Source organism: Sinohyriopsis cumingii, chromosome 10 (genome assembly GCF_028554795.1).
Source record: "Sinohyriopsis cumingii isolate HCF-2022 chromosome 10, ASM2855479v2, whole genome shotgun sequence".
Lineage (NCBI taxonomy): Eukaryota > Metazoa > Mollusca > Bivalvia > Unionida > Unionidae > Sinohyriopsis > Sinohyriopsis cumingii.
This window is the reverse complement of record NC_142970.1, coordinates 83,106,998-83,129,779: the sequence shown is the minus strand read 5'-3', so window position 1 is coordinate 83,129,779 and position 22,782 is coordinate 83,106,998. Positions and strand designations below refer to the sequence as shown.

The 22,782-nt window shown below is 35.3% G+C and overlaps 1 long non-coding RNA gene across 1 annotated transcript in view; it reads right to left on the bottom strand.

The window, feature by feature from the left end:
* The window catches only part of LOC149790483 (uncharacterized), a 34,243-nt gene extending 11,765 nt beyond the window's left edge, over positions 1 to 22,478 (bottom strand). The window contains exons 1-3 of the long non-coding RNA XR_016423623.1: positions 22,174 to 22,478; positions 18,579 to 18,715; positions 7,529 to 7,656 (exon numbers count right to left, since the gene is read on the bottom strand). This is a non-coding gene — a long non-coding RNA (uncharacterized LOC149790483). The remainder of the gene's footprint in view (positions 1 to 7,528; positions 7,657 to 18,578; positions 18,716 to 22,173) is intronic.
* Between the last annotated feature and the right edge of the window lie 304 nt (positions 22,479 to 22,782).

Sequence of the window (22,782 nt, the reverse complement as noted above, 5' to 3'; positions counted from 1 at the left end):
AACAGCTATTTTAGCAGCTGACCTCAAACGAATATTAACACATACATGCATGCAAGCAAATATTCATGGATATGAAATATTTAGAATACAAATATCCAAAATATATGTTCCCAAATTTTTGTTCTGCAAACAAGTAATCATTTATATTATATATGCCCTTTCTACACTGTTCTTTGTTCTACTGATTACTCCTAAGAAAATGCATAGACCAAGATTTGCCAGCACTGTGTTGCTTATATGGGTCTATGCAATTTGCAGTTGGATCTGTCTTACAAGTAAACAAATGGTATGCATATAAATATGTGGGACTGACAAGACCAAACTAAGACTAAATCAAGATGACAAACTGCAGTGGGGATGCACATACAAGTTATAAGTGTATAGTACTGAAACAAATGCCACTAATTCACACATGGAAAAGTAAATGCTGCTATATTTCACATGAAGGAAAAAACATGCTTGTAAAATGTATGTTATCCCCCATGAATTATCTATCAGAAAAGCAAGTTTTCTTACATGGAATTTGTAACACAATATTATTGCCACTGCATAACATTTAAACAAAAATGTAGTCTTATTGTTTTGTAGGAAGGCAATTTTTTTGTTGTGTAATTTAATTTTTTTAAAGAATATTTACCAAATCATATTAACATTAGGAATATAACCCTGCTACCTCCTGAATCCAGCCCTGCTACAAGAAGAAAAATTTGTCTTGTCTGTTTCTATCATATTGACAAAGGGCATTAATTCTTGCCCATTACCTCCCTTTGCCACCACCAGATGTAAACAGTTTTAGGGTGTGTTAACTAAACATGCAGATAGCAGGGTGGTTGGGAGGGTCTTCAGGTAATGAGGTCAGGTAAGTATGCTTTAGAAAATCAACTTGTTTTCTTCTTTCAACACATTCCCCAAAATCACATTAAGACTAGCAGAGTAGGTAACAGGTGGAGACAATCCTGAGCATCCTACTCGGGTATCATTTTAGGGAAGAATGACTGGATTTCCCCATGAGAATGATGAACTGTTCTCTTGCTTAAAAAACAATGTATGTGGTCACATGATCCATGTCTGATAGGCTATCAGGTTAAGATGATTATGTGAAGCATTCTTACCATCAAACTTCACTGGTGAATCCAGCAAAGCTAAGAGGCTGTGTTGGTTTAATTAGGTCAGATGGACATCTGGGCCACAGCCACATGACTAAATTCATATTATGTCTTTCAGAAAGTAAATCCCTGAGATAAAATATGCAGAAGATTGACCCTGCATGCCAACCTACAGCTTCTGTGATGTCTTGTATTGAAACATTGCATTTAAACATGAGGCTCAGAAAGAAAGCTATAATTTCACAAGCTGAAATTTTCACAAAGCAACTTTTATCTTTTGAAACATCAGCCATAAAGACTGCACTTGAGAGGTAATATCCTGCTTTGCTGCCTTCATGGGAAGAATGAGTGTTTTACTGTTGCCCAAACCAAAACTGGTATCAGTGCAATTTACATATTGCTTGAGGTCCTGGACAAAATCTTGCATGGCCACAACACCTATGTGTTCTCTTCATGATGAATCAGCTTTTTCCAGGCTGCTACAAGGTGTTTTTAGTAGTTGTTATCTGAATAAAAATGATGGAAATTATGTTGCCTTGACTTTTTTAATGAAAATTATGACATTCACTTAATATGCTGATTTTATTTTACAACATTATAATATTGTTTTCTGTTTTCTGTTCAGATCACATATTAGACCTCTGATGTCATTGACATGTAGTTTGCGAGATTTGTGTAGTCATTTGACTAGGCCTGTAAATGGCAACATCTAGGTCAAATTTCATCAACGCTGATAACATAAATCATATTCCAATTGATTGCAGGTATATCTCACAGGTATACATGCAGGTATATCTCGATGAAAGGTTGTTAAAGTCTGCTAGGTCAGCAAGTAAGCGACTATCCTTTGTCGACACCTAATGGTGTCGGTGAGTTCCAACTTTTCAATAAGCAATGGACTATGACCCTACACCCCAACAAAAATGTCCAAATATAAAGAACGGGGTGTTAAGGGTCAGAGGAGAATTGGATTATTGGCATGTGTAGGAAAGCAACTGGCATAATCTAGTGATGGAGATTATATTTTTGCTGTAGCAAATGTAGCAATATTTATACCCATATAGACTCAGTTTGGGTTAAATATCTAGAACAACCATTTAGCATGCTGTGTTATTGTCTTTGCAAGTAAAATAAACTGTCCATTCCCAGTGAACAAGACTACCCTTTATCAGTAAGTGCATGTACACTTCCTGTAGTTATTTGGCATTTGGTTTGTTCATTGTTCATGCCATCATTCCTTTGAACTGCTCTGAAACTTCTGTCAATGAGAACAAAAGTATTTATGACAGAGAAACTGGCATTTCCTGTAATTAGATAATACCATTTCACAATATCCTATGGGTAGTCTCATTTCAAAAAGGACAATTTACAAATTAGGCAGATGTGATGCCACACATAATGACATTATACCTAGAAATAGCCTGATGTGGACAGTGTATCAAACAGTACTGAAAAACATAACATGCCTACTAAGTTTCACTATATTGATGTTCCCAATGTGAAATTACCTAACAGCATAATAATAGGTCACTTATGCAGCTGAAAGGGGGTATTACAATGTTATCAACATAAAAGTGGAAATCAGCTACTATCTTGTAATACATGCAAAAAGGTCACTATAGTGGTGTGCAATGCATTTGTTATAACTGTCAGATGTTATGTACACGGTTTGGACTAGCTAATAAATGGTATATAAACTTTGGACTTGGAGACATAATCAAGTTTATGGCAAGATCATCAAACACAGAAATGTTGGGAGTAGTATTTCTCTGTATAGATATTTCTCAACATTATATTATGGCATGCATTCTTTAAAATAATTATATTTTGTTGACTGATTTGCCTTCTCATGACAATTTGGTCACATACTAATCTTTTAATACCTGAAAAGTTAATTCATGAGAAGTCTTTTATTGTGCATAGTTTTTCTCTTCATAAAAATTCAAATAATGTTCCAAAATTCCTCCACCAGAACAGTATCAACAACTATGTGGCCTAAGATTCTTCTGACGACTTATATTCACCTGTCAGTTTATAATTAAATGGAATGCACAATGAAATGGATGAACAAAGGGAGGTAGGTCCATATAGGTTGGTAGGTTAAAGTGTAGGCATAAGAAAAAAAGAAAAAGGAATGAACAAACAAACGAAGGAGCAATTATAATGCATGCAAGAAAAGATTAGGAAACATATGAAATATATCAATTTACACTAAATGGGAATAAATAAGATGACAAAAAAGGACCATATGATTTTGGAAAATTTTATGGAAACCAAAATTATCAAAAATTGAAATAAAACATGCCAATTAAAATAGTAAAGGAAAGTTATTATTTAATGGGGTCTTTATTTACTGTTTCATTAAACCAAAGAATGCAACAGGTATCTTCATAGCCGATAAATCACTAGTATCCCCCATCCCAAATTTTTAAGTCTATTAAGCAAGTCTGTATTTGTAACTACTCAATTTGTTTAATATTTTGTATTTTTGTGTCACTTTGTGCACATTGATGAACAATGTCAGTTGGAATGACTCTGCCAATGCTGTGACGTGTAATTAGCATGTAAGTAACACTGCAATGACATGCGGTTCTTGGGACAATGAATATCATAATTAAAAGTAGAAGTAATTGTTCATTCAGCGATATTAATTGATAATTGAATATCTCTCCTTGTATGTCAGCAAGATCACAATCATCAGATAACTGAACAATACAGATCACTATCTTCATGAAACCTACCTCTCTCTCATACACTGGCCCTGGAGCATGTTTTATTTTGACCATATTTACCAAATTAGCTGGACATGTTTATCCCAATCATGCCAAAACCAATCTGCAAACATTTTGTCCCACATTAAATGTGCTGGTTTGTAAATTGGACTGTGTCAAAATGAGTTTCTTACATATGATGATCTTAACTAACAAATTTATCTCAGCCTTTGTCTAAGCACTCATGAATATGAAATAGCTACAGCCAGGATTTGAACCTGGGACCTTCTGTCGTGTAACAGATGCTCTTCCACTGAGCTACTGGAGCAAGTACTCAAGTCCTTGTGGTGACAAAGGGCTTATGTTGCTTAGCGACTGACCATTTATATTTCCAGAAGTAGGGCTGTTTTTTTTCTCAAAACATTCTAGCCTTCAAACAGGTTAAAAAATTGTATTTGCTCTGATTTATAGCCAAAAACCCACCTAGCATCAAACAAAAGACCCAACATTATTTTGAGGTAAAAGAAGAAAAAGTATCCAAAATCAAAAGACAGCGGGTCACAACTGCAGTGGACTCATAAATAAGTGATTTTCTGTTGCCAGTCAATGTTTGCATAAATACATCCTTTCCTTCAAATACACCTGGAAGGAATTCTTTCTGGTATGTAGTCAGACTTTCAATATTAAACTTACAAAGTATCCTTTTTTGAAGCCAATGTCCTCAAGAAATCCAATAGATGTCTTTAGTGCAAAGTACACAAATATCAGATCGATCCACCAAGGTACAGACAGGGCAACATATTGGAACCTTGACTAGAGAAGATAAAGGAAATTGCACTATTCTATTTTGAATATATCTCCATAATGACATCCAAGCTTAAGTGAAGACATGAAATTGGAAATATCATTTTTAAAGCATTCATACAATACAAAAGTAAGGGTGATGGCCAAGAAGAATAATGCATCGGATCAAATGGGGATGAGAATTGCATATTAATAGATGCTACGTCTATATCTGTCACTGTTATCTTCATACTGGAAATACAACCAATATGTCAACACACATCAAAGCACATCACCTTCCAATGACGGACATTCTAAAGACAGAAAGACAATCAAGCTGACGTTTATATCTATAATGTATTATGTTGTATGGTGTGTAGCACAAATCGTATTGGTACATAGCACAGGTGCATCATTTCATCCCAATCAGCTTGTGAAAAGAAACATGAGGCAGTGTTTGGATTGGCTGTATAATGGAAGTGGCCAGCTATAATTGTTTGGTGTTATGGTGGCTGGGAAAGTTTGCTTAACAAAACAAACAGGAGACAGAGTTTGGTGTTCATAGTTAGCAGATAGCATTTTGGCTTGTCGAAAGAAACACAAGGTGTGTAAAAAGAAATAAAGGAGACAGAGTTCTGTGTTTATCTTGATCAAGAAATAATTTGGCCCAGCAAAAGAAATAGGAGACAGGTTTAAAACTCACAATCTTCAATTCACAATCTTCAACATGTTCAAACTGATCCAGTGTTGGTGAAATAAATATTGTAGAGGAAAACTAAGACATTATGGAATGGATGGGATAAAGGGGTATTTAGTAATTAATGTCAGGTGATAGTAGGTCATAACAGATTAAGCATCTGGAGAAACAAAATAAATGTTTAATATCCCTGGCCAGTTCTCATAACATACAGTGTTGAAAGCATCTCTGACATTCTTCACCAATACCAAGATTTTAGCCACTGTGGCAGTCATATTGGATTTAAGATTTGTACCATTTTCATCTAGGATGAAGTAGACATCATTAAGTCTTTTGGTGGAAAGCCGATGTAAATATGACCACTCACTAATAAGGAGCATAAATAACATTATCCAGAAGGCTACCATGGTGTCTATACTGTATGTCAAATTAGCACCATTTTCATTTAGATCCAACTAAACATTTTAAGAAATGTTTTGTGAAATCCCCATATAAACAAAGACATCATATAATTATTATGTTGAACATATTATGTGTTAGTATGGCAGGTATTAATATAATGAGTTATCTCCCCTGTTCCATCATCAGTGATGAACTTGTAAAACACGCAAAAAAGAAACAATATAATGCTTTTCAGCATTTAACATAAATGAAAAAGATATCGCTCTCATGCTATTTTTGCAAGGAATAATGTCTAATCCTTGACATAAATCATTTTTCATTTCCAGTGTCACAAGTAGTCTTCTCAATATGAAAGTTATACTCAGAGTAATTGTCTAGTACTAGATGCCAAAGTTTTTTCATAGCAAAGGATTGGCCTCACCATCATATCAAATATTTCAAACATACCATTGTTTTATGATTTTGAATCTCTGTGCATTGGAAAAAAGATATAGGGTTTTCATATAATAAAGCATTTGCATCCAATTTTTGAGATTATCTGTGAATCTGCACTAACTCTTCCAGAGAAAACTGACTGATCAGGAGGTGCACAAGACAGAAACAGCAACAAAAACACCAATCCATTCAGGATTCACTTGTACAAAGCAAATCATGTAGCTAAAAGGTGGAGCCAAATTTTATCTGCCAATAAGATGAACAAACCAAAGGACATGGAAATTAAATGCCACGGCTTTCAACTTTTTCATAACTGACAAACAAATATTTGCAAATGGTGACTTTATTTTTATGTTGGTAGCCAGTCTGTGACCATTAGACCTACTGTACTTGGGGTCTTGGGATTTGCTTCAGTTCAGGAAACATTTTGTACAAAAGTCAGGTGCTGAATAGCATAATATATTGTTATGGATACTGTTGTCGTTAACGATATAATTATTGTTGTCTCAAAAGCAATGCCTATCTCTTGACATTTACAAGAAAGTAATAAAATACAAGCAAAGGTAGTCCATGGCATAATCACGGTGACAAGTTCCATCTGACTGACCAAGACCACACAATGAATCTCAATTACAGCCTGCAGTACAGTACTTTGGAAAACTGCTATGTTGTAATATAACACAATAAACACTGGATGAGGTTTGTTAATAATACAGAACTCAAGTTGATGATGACGATTATGATGATATCCATGACAAGCAATAAATTATAGCTCAAGTTCTGCACACTTCAAACATATAATTTAGATCAAATGAATGCAGTCATCACTAAATAATACTAGCAGTATAGATGAAATAAAATTAATTACTTATTGTATTCAGTTGAATACAGCAACTGATGTAGAATATATATTGTTGATGTCATTCATGTGATTGCTGCTGATATACTTTGGAAATATTTGATTTAAAAAGGTTACTGTAGCTCCCCCTCCCTTACATCAGTATAATGTGGGATTAACATGTTAAGAATAGCAATTGATTTTATGAGTCCTTTACCAAAACCATTGTAGGGCAGGGCAAAAGGTATTTGCACATTATTTTAAAGTGGACTGAAGTCATTCCATTACTATAAATTGAAACTTATACTGTGGCTAAAGCATAGATTGAAAACTTTATATCTAGGTCTAGAGTACCATTACTCATACATACAGAATAGCGATCTAATTTTGAAAGTAATTTGTTTCAAGAGATATGTCGGATTCTGGGTTTTAAGAAAACCAGAACTACAACTGCAAGACCCCAATCAGATGTTATGGTTGAAAGAGCCAATCACAACAATGAATATGCTTTCAGCTCTTGTGTCTGATCAACAAAGAGATTAGAATGAATACGTACCTTTGGCAATGATGGCCTAGAGGTCGAAGTTCAAGAAATTACTGGAACAAGTCCATTTTTAATGACCTTTGGATGGGATATTACTTAGCCCATAGACTACTTATTAGGTCACCTTGAGAAACTGCAGTCTGAAAGTCAGAAATATAAAACGAATCAGATGAAATACATGAACTTTCCAGTACAAAAATGCAACTTTCTGATGAAAGCATGAAAAAGAATTATGATCTGATGGTCAATTTCCATAACTACAATTTAGGTAAAAAAGTATCTTGACCCCAAAAGAATAAGAGGATTGAGTCCAAATTTACCAAGACCCTGAATAGGTCCATTTAAAACCATGTCAAAACTTAATGATGTGCTATTTAGAGTACAAGAAAGCCCAGTGCACATGCCAAAGACTGGACATGATGACAAATTCAAATCAATTCATGGGTAATTTGCCACCTCTTGGTACAAGATTACTAACTACTGCATAAAACATGACATGCTCCATGGCCCACAATTTATCCGAGTTGACTGAAAGTTTATTTTGATTCTTTTATTACAATTTATTATTCATTTATTTTTTACATAAACTGCTGAGTGAAGCTTACTGAACACAAATTGCTTTCAAGCAACAGATGAAATGTAGTTTACCATCATTTTTTAAGTCTGATAATCTCAATAATTCCATAAATTTTGGTGTTACATCAGGAGATTCCATTTGCTTTGAAATGCCAATAAGTCAACAGTGTTATTGACCCCTTGGTAACATTCAGGGTAGAAATAAAAATCAATGAAATGAATAAGTTTTGTTCATTTTTGATACCCTGGATGCTTTCTATTTTTAGTAGTTTTGAGGGTGGTTTCAAACAAATGAGAGAGTCTGTGAATACTATAACAGAAAACTGTTCATGAACAATCCTTATATTTTTTGGAAAAGTATGAATTTTCTGATGTATATAAAAAACTTTATTCTTTTACTGAAATATTAACAATGCAACTGTTCAATCTATGTTATTTTTTTAACGCTTGATATACATTTATGAAAGTCTTCATGTAAGCAATATTGTTTAACAACTTGCAAACTTATGTGGAAAAGTACAATCCTCTATCCATTGGCTAGATTTGGATCAGACGTACGGCTTCCAAAGTGGTGATAAGGAAAACCAATCAGGTACAAGATCACTACACATGGATTATGTCTCTCACTCATTATTTAACATGTCGAAGAATTCAATGATATAAACCCATAAGTTTGGTTGAAACCAGATCAGATATATGGACTCCAGATAGTAACCAGCAATTGTTGATGGATGAAGACACATCATGCATGGTGGATGACACCCACTGGGCCATACCATAAATTCACTTGGCCTTATGGAAATGTTAGCTAATATCAGTTGGCAGGACCTTAATGGACTGCTAATCAAAGAAGAAATGTCATATTCTGCAGTCCCAAGTTGTGGACCATGAGGTCATACCTGTGCTAGATTACAGTCCTGCCTGAGTCAAAATATAATCCACACAAAAATGTACACCATGATTACACATCAAACTGTACACAATGATGTCATATAAATTGATAATAATAATCTAGATAACTACGCATGTATTCAAAAGACTTATATCCCTATTGCACTTTAAGTGCAATTAACCTTATATCCCAAATCATCTGAATAATACTGAATCTTGAAAGATACTGCTCCTAATTATTGTTGGGTTCCATTAAAACCAGGTAACGTTTATGTTTCATCACATTATGACCTATGTAATTTTTCCCCCTAAAAATAACAACCCAAGCCATTTTTTTTGCGTGTATGAATTAATCCAATGTTGATCGGTGACATCTGTGGATAAACCGATTTCATTTGAAAGCTGCAACACAATATTTGATGAAGTCACCATGGAACCATAAGAAGCCAACACCTGCTATGTTGGATTGTCTTCAGCCCATGTTCACCCTTCATAGCATTCTAGGGGCCAGCTGATCACCAGTATTCACCCAAGTCTTATTTTTATCTAATGCATGCTCTTTCTTTTTAGATCCACTTAAAAATGCAGGCCTGCATCTCTTCCTTCCCTTTTGAACCAATCTGTGCATCATGTGTGAATATTTGTATTATTAGATTAGTCACTAATGGTATTTGTCCAATGGATCATGTCACTACTTTTGGAGCAAAAAAGAATGGAATTATGAGCAACTTTGCTGACTAAATTAAGGGGTGGCATTTCTTAATTTGAAGCTGAATATTTGAACATCATTTAAGCCTATCATCTTTATTATTTCAAAGAATGGTTTATATCAGATAGCTTTTAAACAAATCATTTTCTTCCTTCCAAACATGAGTTAGATTGGAAGAATGGCAACATTTATGATAAATGGTGACATCAGGGCTTTGAACTGTTTCATTAGCATCATACTAAACTTCATCATTAGGTTGTTGTTGTGGGGTTTAACGCCATTTTTCAGCACACGATAGGCTATACATGGCGGCCAGAACACGGGAGAACCCCGGGAAGAACCACAACCCACGAGAAGCTACTGGCAAGCTTTCTCACATACCCACATTGGCCGAATCTTAGACTCGAACCCATGCAGACAGAGGTGAGATGGCAGTGATCCATAACGGACAGCGCTTTAGACCACTCGGCTACTCAGGGCCCCTCACCATTAGGTACCAACTTGCTAACTAACATCGACCACCCACACTCAGCAATAGTTGTAGAGAGTTGGCAGACCAAGGGGTCACAGCCACAGGTTTGATACTCATCCAGGCCATATAAGGATTTTTGTTTTTCTGTGTCCTTGGAAATGGCACTTAACTCCCACTTCCTCGACAATAACGTGTTCCAAATGACATGTAAAAACAATTGCCAAACCCTGTCCAAGTGTGGCAGTTGCATTGCAGACTTGTGCTAAAGCTGAAATGGAAAGAATGGAATCACTATGAGTTATATTTCAGGACCAACAGACTGGGTAAACCAAATGGCCATATTTGTAAAGAAAGCAAGTAAGCATCTCATTTTTAGTGATTCCCAAGATCTCAACCAAGCAATCAATCACAAACACTAAACCATGTAAACCACTCAGGAAAGCATGAGTATCATCCAAATGTAATGTTCAGAGGGGATAACCATAACTCACCATAAATGTTAAAGGTCAGATGGAACTAAAATGTTTAAACCATAAGCAATACTTTTGACAGGCATGCAGAAGATTTATTATTTGTTAAAGCTGTTGATAATTTGAGAGTGCAGAGATTGAGATTCATGCAAACTAGGTCAGACATGAAAATATGGTTTGCCATGTCTATTCTTTATGAAATAAGACACTTTTATCATAGTTACAGACATCATTTAATGAAAACAAAGAGAAATGTGTAGATACTCACAATCATTACAAATACAGACTGTTTTATTTAAAAGTAATTCAACAAACTGGAGGGAACTGAAAACAATACTACATCAAGTGGCAATCTAACACCAAACTGGAGGGAACTGCAAAATACTGCATTAAGTCACCAGTCGAACACCAAACTGGTGGGAACTACAAAATACTGCATCAAGTGACCAGTACAACACCAAACTGGAGGGAACTGCAAACAACACTACATCAAGCCAACAGCAACAAGTAGAACCTAATAACATTCAGAGGAAGTGTAAAAGATGTGGTATGCTAGAATGCCAGTTAGGCTTGGCTGGAGGTTTCTGTGAATCAAGTTGGTTTGCTCTGAAAAGGTATATTGTTTTATCCAGCTGATTGGTTTTGCTGTATGGTATGTTTGGTGTAAAATACTGTAGCTGTTGGAATATGTGACTGGACAGCTGGCTGGCTGGTTCCCAAGTCTGAAATAAGTGAATTGTGACCAATATTTTGGTATATGGCTAGCTACGAGTTCGTAGCCTCAATTTGATTTGTTGTGGTTGAGGCTACAAACTGATCCCATATCATGTAATTTGAGCAAAAAAAATCATCACTAAAGTCAGAAAAACAAACCGTGTAGAAATCAACTACATAAGTATAATCATGTTGTGAAAGAAGTTTGGCTTATTTTGAATTTATTAAGCCCTTACACGATAAAATAGATTGGCATGGTTACTCTAACCTTATTCTGTCCACCATGACAGATAACGCGAGACTCTCGCCGTAACCCCTTTTCTACGTAAGGCTTGCCAGACCATATTTTGGATATTCTACGCTATATTATTATCAATCAAGTGCGAATAATTGCTTCTTGGTGGAATTTCAAAGTTGCCAATAAACCGTATTTACTTTTAATGCTCAGAATTTATGATGCAATCAGCGCCAAATTTTTACTACGATTTGTTTACATTTCCAAATAAGGCGACAATGTCCTTATATGGCACACAAACAAACAAGGCTGAGAACGCAAGTAATCATTATTTGAAATAATATGGTGGACAAACTAAACGAAAATATCGGCTAAAAAAGGTAAACGAGATTTACAACTATTTCTACAATGATTTTCGATACTTCCGGTATTAAATAAGAGGACTACTCAATTTATGGGATTCTATGCAAGGAATGTGTTTAAAGTGTTATTTTTAGGCTAAAAGAGCGCCGGGTGTGAATCACACCCTGCTTGCTCCATTAACACATATATGCTCATGTTAGTACCCTGTCCACGAGGTACGAGTAAGGGTACTAATATTAGTACTAGTATATGGCATGTTCATATGGCTGGACCATCTGTTTGACAGTCATAATGACATACGGAGGATGATAAATGCCATGATTATTGGGAGGTACACACAGCAGGTCATACATCCATCTGTACACATCAAACTGTAGCTCCGCGTAGCCACACAAGTTAAATAATACACCATCACATCAGGCAAGATCATGCAAGGATGGTTTATGGATATTGTATATTCACACCTTATTGCGTGATTCTGCACCATCAGCCCCCATAGGAGGGGGTCGTGTTTGACATAGAAATGTCACAACATGTGGGACAAGCAAAAGGACTATCTCCAATGGACTCCTAAACATGTTCCTGTTCTTTCACAGACAATCTTGACAATAAAGCCCCATTTATTAGATAGAGCATACTCAATTCAAAATCTTGATTGGAATCATCTCTATTTCCAACCATATTAACATCTGGGGGTGGATGGTGCAACTAGCCATCCCCCATGGGACTTGTCATAGATTCTGAAGTAGGACAGAGGCTCAGTACTTTATGCCGAGAAGAAATAGATATTCCTCTTTTTTGCACTGCAACAATATATATATATATATATATATATATAAAATTGAAACAAATGGCAAACATGTTGTAAACAATTCTTGCTTAGAGCAAATGCCTAAAGATAGCACCTGAGAAATTCAACCAGTGATGTATATGTTGCTGTTCTATGTCAAATGTGACGAAAATTGTTATTATAATTTTAAAAAAATATCAATAAATCCACTTACAAAAATGTGCATGCTATATAAAACATCTTTACTTAAAGTACCACCAAAACTAAAAAGAGTTTGAATTTAACACATATATTCAATACAATTAACTGGCTTGTATGGAAAATATCCCAGCTCAGAGAGCTTAAGTGAAAAAAAAAATGGTTTAAATTGGATACTGGCAACTAGTGGGAAGCAAAGGGAGATAACCTGTAAGAGTTGCTTCCTTTTGTTTATATAATCTATAAAAACTGAAAAAGCTTTTGTTCCGTCTTTCTAAGAGGGCTGGATCTGCAGGAAGCAAAGCCAGGTATCATAATCTAATGTGTTCAGCTATTTTCAGACACTTTCGCATCATTCAAATAGCTGCACTTGTAATTAGAATTGTGTTAAAATGGGTTTGGTTCCTGTCTTGACCTTAATTAAGAAGTTTATCTCTGACAGCCTTTGTCAATGCACTGGTGACTGAAATAGCTACAGCCAGGATTTGAACCTGGAACCTTCTGTCTTCTAACAGACGCTCTTCCACTGAGCTACTGGAGCAAGTATTCAAGTCATTGTGATGACAAAAGGACTTTGTTGCTTAGTGGCTGAACCTTTATTATTCCTGCTCTAAAATAGCTTAAAAAACCATTCTAGCTCTGATTTATAGCAAACAAAACCTAATATATCCATTATCCCATGTCAAAAGAAAATCACAGCCCCTGCCCCCAGCATACCTCAATGCATGTGTTATCTACCATGCAACCAAAAGGGTAATTATATTTATGGTTATAAAGATTAGACATGACTGATGTTGGCAAATTTTTCTTAGTAGCAAAAATTTTGTCATTTTTATTTCTAGGAACAACAATTTGCAAAAATAATAGACTTGTCTTTGATTATAATATTTGTAAATGTCCAGATAAATATCTCTGAAATGATATGTTCTGAGGAAATGCTTGACCATACATGACTTCTATGATTTATTTCACATCAATTATGAGCAATGGTTAATGTGATGTGATGTGATTTTGATTTTTAACATAGCTTTAACAATTTTTCTGTCATATCGCTACGATGTCTGCAATGAGGCAGTTTATAGTGATGTCTAGCACTGGGGCATCATGCCGCAGACATGAAGCATGATGTCCCACCCAGTCACATTAACCTGACACCTGGCTGGCCAGTCCTAACACTAACCTCTTAATGCTGAACGCCAAGCAAGGGAGTTGTAAGTACCATTTTTTAAGTCTCTGGTATGACTGGGCTGGGGATCGAACCCACGACCTCCTGCATCCGAGGCGGACGCTCTAACCAATAGGCCACCGGAGCGGTGAGCAATGGTTAATACACTATGTAATACTTCATTCTGATGGAAACATTTCCCACATAATCCAAATGTTGAATCAAATATGGGATGCACATGTGGGATATATGAATATTTTGCAAAAATATTATTGAATATGAACAGCAAACTGAAACCCCCCAACCTAATTCCAGACCTGCTAACCATAGCAAGAGTGTCTCAGTAAATCTGACCAGTTTTCAGTAAGGTGTAACAAAACTCTATTGTAAAGTCCAAAAACATGTACTTAAAAGGTTCAGTGTTCAAAACTAATGCAGTGACAGTAAACATGTTCAACAGAAAAGTTTGTAAAGTACACATATACCTTATTTACCTCTAATACAGTTGCACATACTTCAGTTCCAATCTTCATGCAGCTCAATGGCTTGTTCCTATGTCTGTATTTGACTAAATTCATGAAATTATTTTTTTCCATTTCACAATTTCAATTAAAGCATGTCGTACAAATTTCCAATGGATAAATAATTCAGTAAAATGGACTAAAGTGACGCGACCTGATGTCCACAACTATCTCACATATACTCATGGTAATGTTTTTTTACAAACTTTGTCCTGAAGTAATTGTACACTTTTTGTTTAACCTATTCTTCTCTTAGAAATTCAACTAAATCAGATATTAAAATATTGATGCTGTTATTACTTATGATCTATAATGATATAAGTCATTACAAATGTTTAATTAATAAAAATAATAATAAAGTAATACCAACAATACTTATGTGGTAGTTTATTATTACAAATATTTAATCAGATTATTATTATTATTATTTTTGGGGCCCCGAGTGGCCAAGTGGTCTAAAGCACTCACCGTTACGGATCACTGCCATCTCACCTCTGTCCACGTCGGTTCGAGTCTCGGATTCGGCTAATGTGGTTATGTGAGAAAGCTTGCCAGTAGCTTCTCGTGGGTCGGTGGTTCTTTCCGGGTTCTTCCTCCACCATTAAAACTGGCCGCCATGTATGGCCTATCTTGTGCTGAAAAGTGGCGTTAAACCCTACAACAACAACAACAACAACATTATTATTTTTAAACATGCTACAATTATGTTGAAAGGTCTACATACTTTACACTGTAAATCTTCGGCATATCTATAAATTTCTCCCACATGCTATGCAGGTCACTTAGAATGGCAGATATTTTCACCTCGACAGTCATATATATGAACTGAAAATGGCTGGATGGGAAAAAGTGCCAGGATTTCTGACCCAACCTATTACAGAGAATCAGACTGTCACTTTCTCAATCTCGCAGGAATCCCAGAAGTTGACCATCCGAGCCCTCCTGGGGTGATGCAGCACCTAATAGCCCAAGGGAGAAGGTCAGCAATATTCTCGAGTTACAAAATGGAGGAAGCGGGAAATACCTCTGTTTGTGCGGTGTGACATTTCACTGTTTACAAATGGCATTTCCCAGTCAAGGGTAGGAAAATTGGTTTCAAACCCCACTGCCCTTTGTGAAAATGCATTAGTAAAAATCCTTACAAATTCATTTCTCTGGATTACCCCTGGAAGTGCCTACAAAAGAACTTAGAATCAAGGTAGAATAAATATATGGGGTGAAAGTCCTCACAGTAAGAATGGCAACATTTTGGGATTTCCCCACCATTTACGCAGGTATAAAAATCCTGTAAATGACAGAGGATGATGCTAAGAAAGTTCCCTCATTCATGTAATGGGATTTCTAGTTAAATCGTGGCACCATGGGTGTTACCAACACCAGACATGTAACAGATGCGGTACAAAAGGTCATGCACCAAAAGAGTAAAAATCCAGCACTATATCTCACTATCTGGAAATAGCACATCAAGAAAAACATCTCCAACGACAAGGATATAAACATGGAACACAAACCTCAGTGGGAGAACTTCTCATTTTTCCCTGCAAACTTTGATGCCTAAATTATCACTAAAGTGAAAAGAACTCTGTCAATAGAGGTTGTAGATTAAATACATTTTACACCACAGAGGGAAGTAAAGTAAGTATAGTAGACTGTAATATCTTGGGTGATAAGGTAGCTGACCACAAACCAGTCAGTCTACAAATCAAGACAACTAATTTGACTCCCTGGGGGAATGGGGCATGGAAACTGAATGATGCTCGAATGATCTAGATTATGTGAATCTTATTCACCACAAACTAGACCAATTTAGAGAAGAAATAAATATAGATATAGTACACCACTGGGAAGTTTGAAAGCACAAATCAAGGCACTCAATTACACTGCAAAACAAAGAAAATACAAAGAGACAGGATCAAAGAAAAATATAAAGAAATACAAAGCAAACATGGACATAAAACAGATGTCGAGAAGAGGACACAATAACAAATGAATGAGACTGAAAACTATATAATGCAATAGGCCAAGAAAAGAGTGGGCAAAATTAATGACATAAACACAAAGAGGAGGGAAAGAGGAAAGGACAAAAAAATAGACAAGACACAGGAAAACGTGATATATTAAATGAGATAAGAAATTGAATAAACAAATATACAAATCCCAAAATATCGATCCAGAAACCATCTAAGATTATATTCAAAGCACACATTTAGAAAAACAAACCAGACCATGCCAAAAACATGTGATAATTTTATCACACGAAGAGGTATTAAAATCTATAAATGACCTATCAAGGGGAGGTAATCCCCTGGGTCAGAGTGCTTGACATCTGACTTTATATAACGTTCCCCAATAAACTGGTTAATATTCTTGAATTGCTCTACAATAATATTGTATTTAAGGATGAAATGACCAAAACTATGAGGGAGGATATAATTAATCTACAAGGGAACAGGAGAGCACCACAAAATAAAGAATTGTCATTTGCCAACCCTCCAAAACACTTATTATCAAATATTCAGTCAAGTTATTACAACTAGGTTAAAAGTATGTAGAGGTTGAATTGTGCATACTAATCAAAGTTGTGAGGAGTGGAGAGAAATATCTTAAACAATACTCTCTCAATAAAAGCAATAATAGAATTAATAGCAAGCAGAGGGGAGAAGGGAGCCATGCTCATTTTCGACCAGGAAAAAGCCTTTGATTGAATCAGCATTGACTTCATTGTAAACAATTCATATAATGGTGGGCTTGATGAAAATTTTGTAAATGGATCAAAACCATGTATAATAAAATTACTTCAAAAATTTACATTAATGAAGCTTTGACAATGGACTTCCCAATAGAAAGATCAGTGAGACAGGGATGCCCGTTGTCAATGCTCCTGTATGTAATATCAGTAGAGGCATTAAGCATAAACATTAATAATAATAACAATAAACAGGATATACAAATCCGGAATCTATTGAAATACTTAAAAATATTATTATATGCAGATGATTGTGCTAATTTCATTCATGATGACTCTTCATTTAAATATTGTCAAAAAGATTGCACTGAGTTTGGGAAACTACTGGGCTCAGCCATAAACCATGATAAGACTGAAATACTTCTAATAAGGAACTGGAGTGCATACAGGTTGTTAAGGCCTACACATATAGTCAACTTACATATATTACTCAGAATACTGACCTCAATGACTCCATGCTAACAAAATCAAAGAGAAAATAATTTGCTTCATTTGGAACCTAAGACTGTACTATGTGCCTAGAAACTATACAAACCAAAGAGTGAAGGAGGTCTAGTTCTTATACACCTACCAACTATATGTCACTACCACATGTGATTCCTGCACCTCCTAGCAGGATTTAGTTAAATTTTTCTTAGATAGGTTTTGAAATAAATAAATAAAGACAACTCTTAGAATGATTTGCTCCTTTTATAAAGCTAGTCCTCACATATACACAAGGGATATAGGCAATAATAATAGCACCACGCACACACATCCATCCCAGGCAAGGATCACAAAATATAGTTAAAGACATAGAAACCAGCCCCGGGAAATACGAGCCTTATGAAACAAAGCTGGGTTTGAGCAGCTGAGAGAACCTTAATTCAAAATTAAATGAAAATTCTTCTCAAAATTCTTTTTGATTTTTTTCAACAAGACACACAACAAACGACTAAGAGGTGAAACAAACATACATAAAAGCCTTCAAAGCTTTCAGGCAAAGGGTTCCTCTCAAAGCTAGCCACCTTAATCACAGGTGGAGGATGGAGAGGGGTCCATACCAATAAACATAACTAAGCTGCGATTAACTATTTGGTAGCTATTTCTTAAAGAATGATGACATTTTATGCTGCCTTGTTGGAATAATTTGTATTTTCATCTCTTACTGCCTCCCAGACAATGCTTTACTATTTTTACAGTGGCACCATATTCACCAGCATTCTTACTTACTGAGTGTAAGGTGGCAGTGTTCCCTTCTCCAGTAACCAAACATCCAAGATTCCCCCAAGGGTACAGAGTGTATGAAATAAGGCTCAGTTGTGCAAGATTTCAGATGGACATCGTTTATGTTCTCAGTCATCTATCTCCTTTCAAAATAAAAATTTGTGTGTAAATTCCAATATTACAGGAATAAAAATACACAATCAACAAAAACAATGCAAAATGCTGCAACATGCAACAAACTTTATAAAAGTTTCCAAGTCATACAGTAAAACCTGTTATGAGAGACCGCCCCTTCTGCCAAACAAAAGCGGTCTCTCAAGACAGGTGGTCTCTCATAAGAGGTGTGTGAAAATGGACTGGTTTTCAGGGTCAATAGTTAGCATTGTTGAAAAATAAATAATACCCATACTCACTGTACATGTATCATATCCTTTATTCATGAATCTTGTTAAATATTGCATGCATTCCTCTCAAAATATCTTTATATAATAAAGATATACATCTATCAAACAACGAGAATAAAATTTATATTTCAACATCACATTAATATGTACAAAAAATGAACAGTTAGATATGATGTATATATCTTATTTTATACACTTATTCACTTGTTTTCTTAAAAGAAATCCATTATACTTCTTTGTTGACATGTTTTACTCAGCTATTTGGTCTGAACATGTATCTCAATTACTGCCTTTTCCGGAATCAACTTTCCACTTACTGGTATGTTTTCACTCCTTGCAACACAAAACTACTCCCATACTCGCTCGTTCAGATCTCCGTAAACTGTCCGTCGTGCCGTGGCATATTTCCTCTGTGCTTGTGCACCTTTCTTCCATTCGTTTCTAATGGACTTCTTGTCTTTGATTACATTTTGAACTTGCGTTTTACCGACGCTTACGCTGACTGCTATTTTGCGAGTGGTCTCGCCTTTTTCATTTCTTTCAATGACATTAATCCTTTCTTCCAGTGTTAAAATTTTTCTTTTTTTCAGCGGAGATTCTGCCGTTGTTATTAGTGTTGACGTTATAAAGACTATCGGTTTTGATCAGGTTTTGGGGAATTGTGGAATAAATATATATTATGTACCAATGAATGAAACCAAAAGACATAATTAACTCATCAAGAAACAATACATGTATTCTGAGACGAAGTTTAAATCAACAGCGTTATAGCTCGATAAACAAATGTTCCGACCATCTGCACAAACGTAAACAGATTGTGGCTTAGTGAAACACTAACAAAAGAAATAAAAAATAATTTTAAAAACATCCGGAAATGATTCTCACTTACTAGTATTAAAGACAATGAGCTCATTCACCCTCCCGGCATTATGGATTAACTGGAAAGCAAACGACGTACTCAAACCAACACTGAAGCCCTTTCAAACGATTTCTCACTTGGTCATAAGGACTACCAGCGTTTTGTGAGTTTTCATAAAGATAAAGAAAAAATACAAACCTCTAAATTGACTGCGTATATCCATCATTACTCCCTTTGATGTTACTCTTACTGGCTATTCACATGACTTCGGCACTACAATGGCGGTTAGTGACATGTACTTTAGCCTGGTTACTGCAGTTTACAAATGACACCGTACGCTGGAGTTGTAAATTTCACAAAACTGGTACTGTAGCAAGACAAATTATTTTTAAATACTTTATTAGAGCAATCTTTGCTATTTATGCAGTCTTTGTTACAAAGGATTAAATGATGGGTAGAGGTGTTTATCCTGATATATGGTTGTTCAACTATAGTGTTATTTAATGTGCACTTTGTTTGTAAACTACATTTATCCCGAGCTCTAGTATTTACAAAGGATTAAGTTAAGGTCAGTGGTGTCAATCTGTTTTGATTTTTTGGCGATGCGGTCGTTCATAGCAGTGTCAAAATGCATATTTTGCCAAGAAATCGCGGTCGCTGGTCGCGTTCAGCAGGTGGTCGTTCATAACAGAGCGTTTATATAGTAAAATCGATCCGTGCATTATGATTGTGGTCGGAAATGACAGGTGGTCGCTCATAGCAGAGGTCGCTCATGACAGGTTTTACTGTACCAAGAATTAATGAAAGAAAATGAACTATTCAGTAACACCTAGGTTCTCAAATCAATCATAGCAAAACATAAATTGTATTAATTGGACATTTGAAAGGAAACCACCCCATTCTAACCCCAGACAAAAATTTAAATTAAACTAAGAGCACATTGACTCTATTTTGGCAAAAACTGCAAATACATAAAGTACTTATGAATAATAAATAACTAAAAAACATACACAAGCATGGGATTACAGACATATCAATGTGCTAGACAGAATACAAATTACCACAACATACTTTTATAGTAGCATATGGTATGAATGTGACATAAGAGACTTTGAAATATATCAATAAAACTAAAAAGTTAATAAATGAAATATATCTATAAAATTGAGAAGTTAATAATAAACTATATATGGACTAATAAAATCCACCAACTTGAAAAAGCAAATCTAAATATAGAAAAAATTGAAGGAGGGGTAAAGTTACACAATCTCATATGCAGACAACCAACCACACACATAAATAGAATTAAAAACATGCAAAACAATGAAATACTGCAAACCCATATAAAGCCTTATACATGGATTGGTTTGAACTAATTCTAAATAAAATACCTGAAATTTACAGAACTAAGCACATAATCAAAACCTTGAGGGCACCACAATTAAAGTACTGAATCACAGACATGATAATGGAAAATGAATACGACAGGTACCAATATATGTTAAAGAAACAACACCATAAAAAAAATACACCCATTGCCATATTGGAAAATTATAACACCTATGATGCATGTTGGACAGGAACAAGCATATAGGAAAAAAATAATTTTAAAAAATTCCTTCCATGCCAGGTATGCAAAAACCAGAAACAGACAATAAATATCATATAACATTACACTGTCAAAAATTCAATCAAGAAACAAACAAAATCAAACAAGCAATAATGAACCACCTACGAACAGTAAATAATAACAATTTACTATATACAGAAAAAATTAAGAGAGTTCACATATCACATTATAAACACTAGGAGAGAAACTTTTGGAATGGCGTAAACACATATACAATACAAACACATATGGGAAGGCAACACCTGTTACTAACATACCTTAAAAGGGGCTGACCAATCCATCAAACAAAAGGAGTTATACGAACCACTAAAACATTATAAAACTATATTTCACAATAAAGAAGCACACTAAGCCCTTTATTCTCACAACTTTTACAAAACAATAAAAAGCAAAGGCAGAAAGGAAAAATAGGATATACTCCCCAAACTTGGGGAATCCCTGAAAAGGACATCTCACCCCCACCCTCTGAAAAAGAAATTCTAAACAAATCTTAAAAAATCTAATACCACACCTGCCAACCCTGACGAGTATGGCAGTTGATTTTTGTCCGTAAGTTTTACCAGTTTTCAGTAAGGTGTAACAAAATATCAGTTACTGCTAGTGTGAAACTGGAAAACGTAATTAAAAGTTCGGTATTCGAAACATGCAGCGACGATAAACATTATGTTCAACTGAAAAGTTTGTAAAGTACACGTAGACTGTATTTACCACTAGCACATTTGCACAAACTTTAGTTCCAAACCGTATGCACCTCAATGGCTTGTTACTGTCTCTCAGCTTGACGTAATTGTTGGAAATTCTTTTTCCATTTCACAGGACGACGGCAATCATATCTCCCACCACGAGTCATATTCAAACTGGCATGTGATGTCCAATAAGCATAACTGTGTCCCTTCTAGCTTTTTTTTCACAAGAATATGAATATCCCTTTTCTTCTTCTGTGTTGATTATTAACACTTTTCATTAGGCTTATTTTCCATCTTAAACAGGCATTGCTTGCTTGACGACATTTTTAAAACAATTCTATAATCAACAGTTTGATCATGCAGACGCTTCATATGAACAAATAGGTGCAATTTAAAGCGTCTGAGGTGCCACGTTAAAGTTAGTCTGATTCCCTCACTAATTTCACTAATTCTAATATGAAATCCAAATCCAAACCAACCACAGATGAACAAATTTTCTAGATTTTTTGGCAATGATCTTTTCTCCATAGTTTTTGCTTTTATGCCATAAGTCTGTATTTTATGGGTAATTTTCGTAAGACTTACAGCAAAATCATAAGGGTTGGCAGGTCTGTAATACACAATGAAAAAC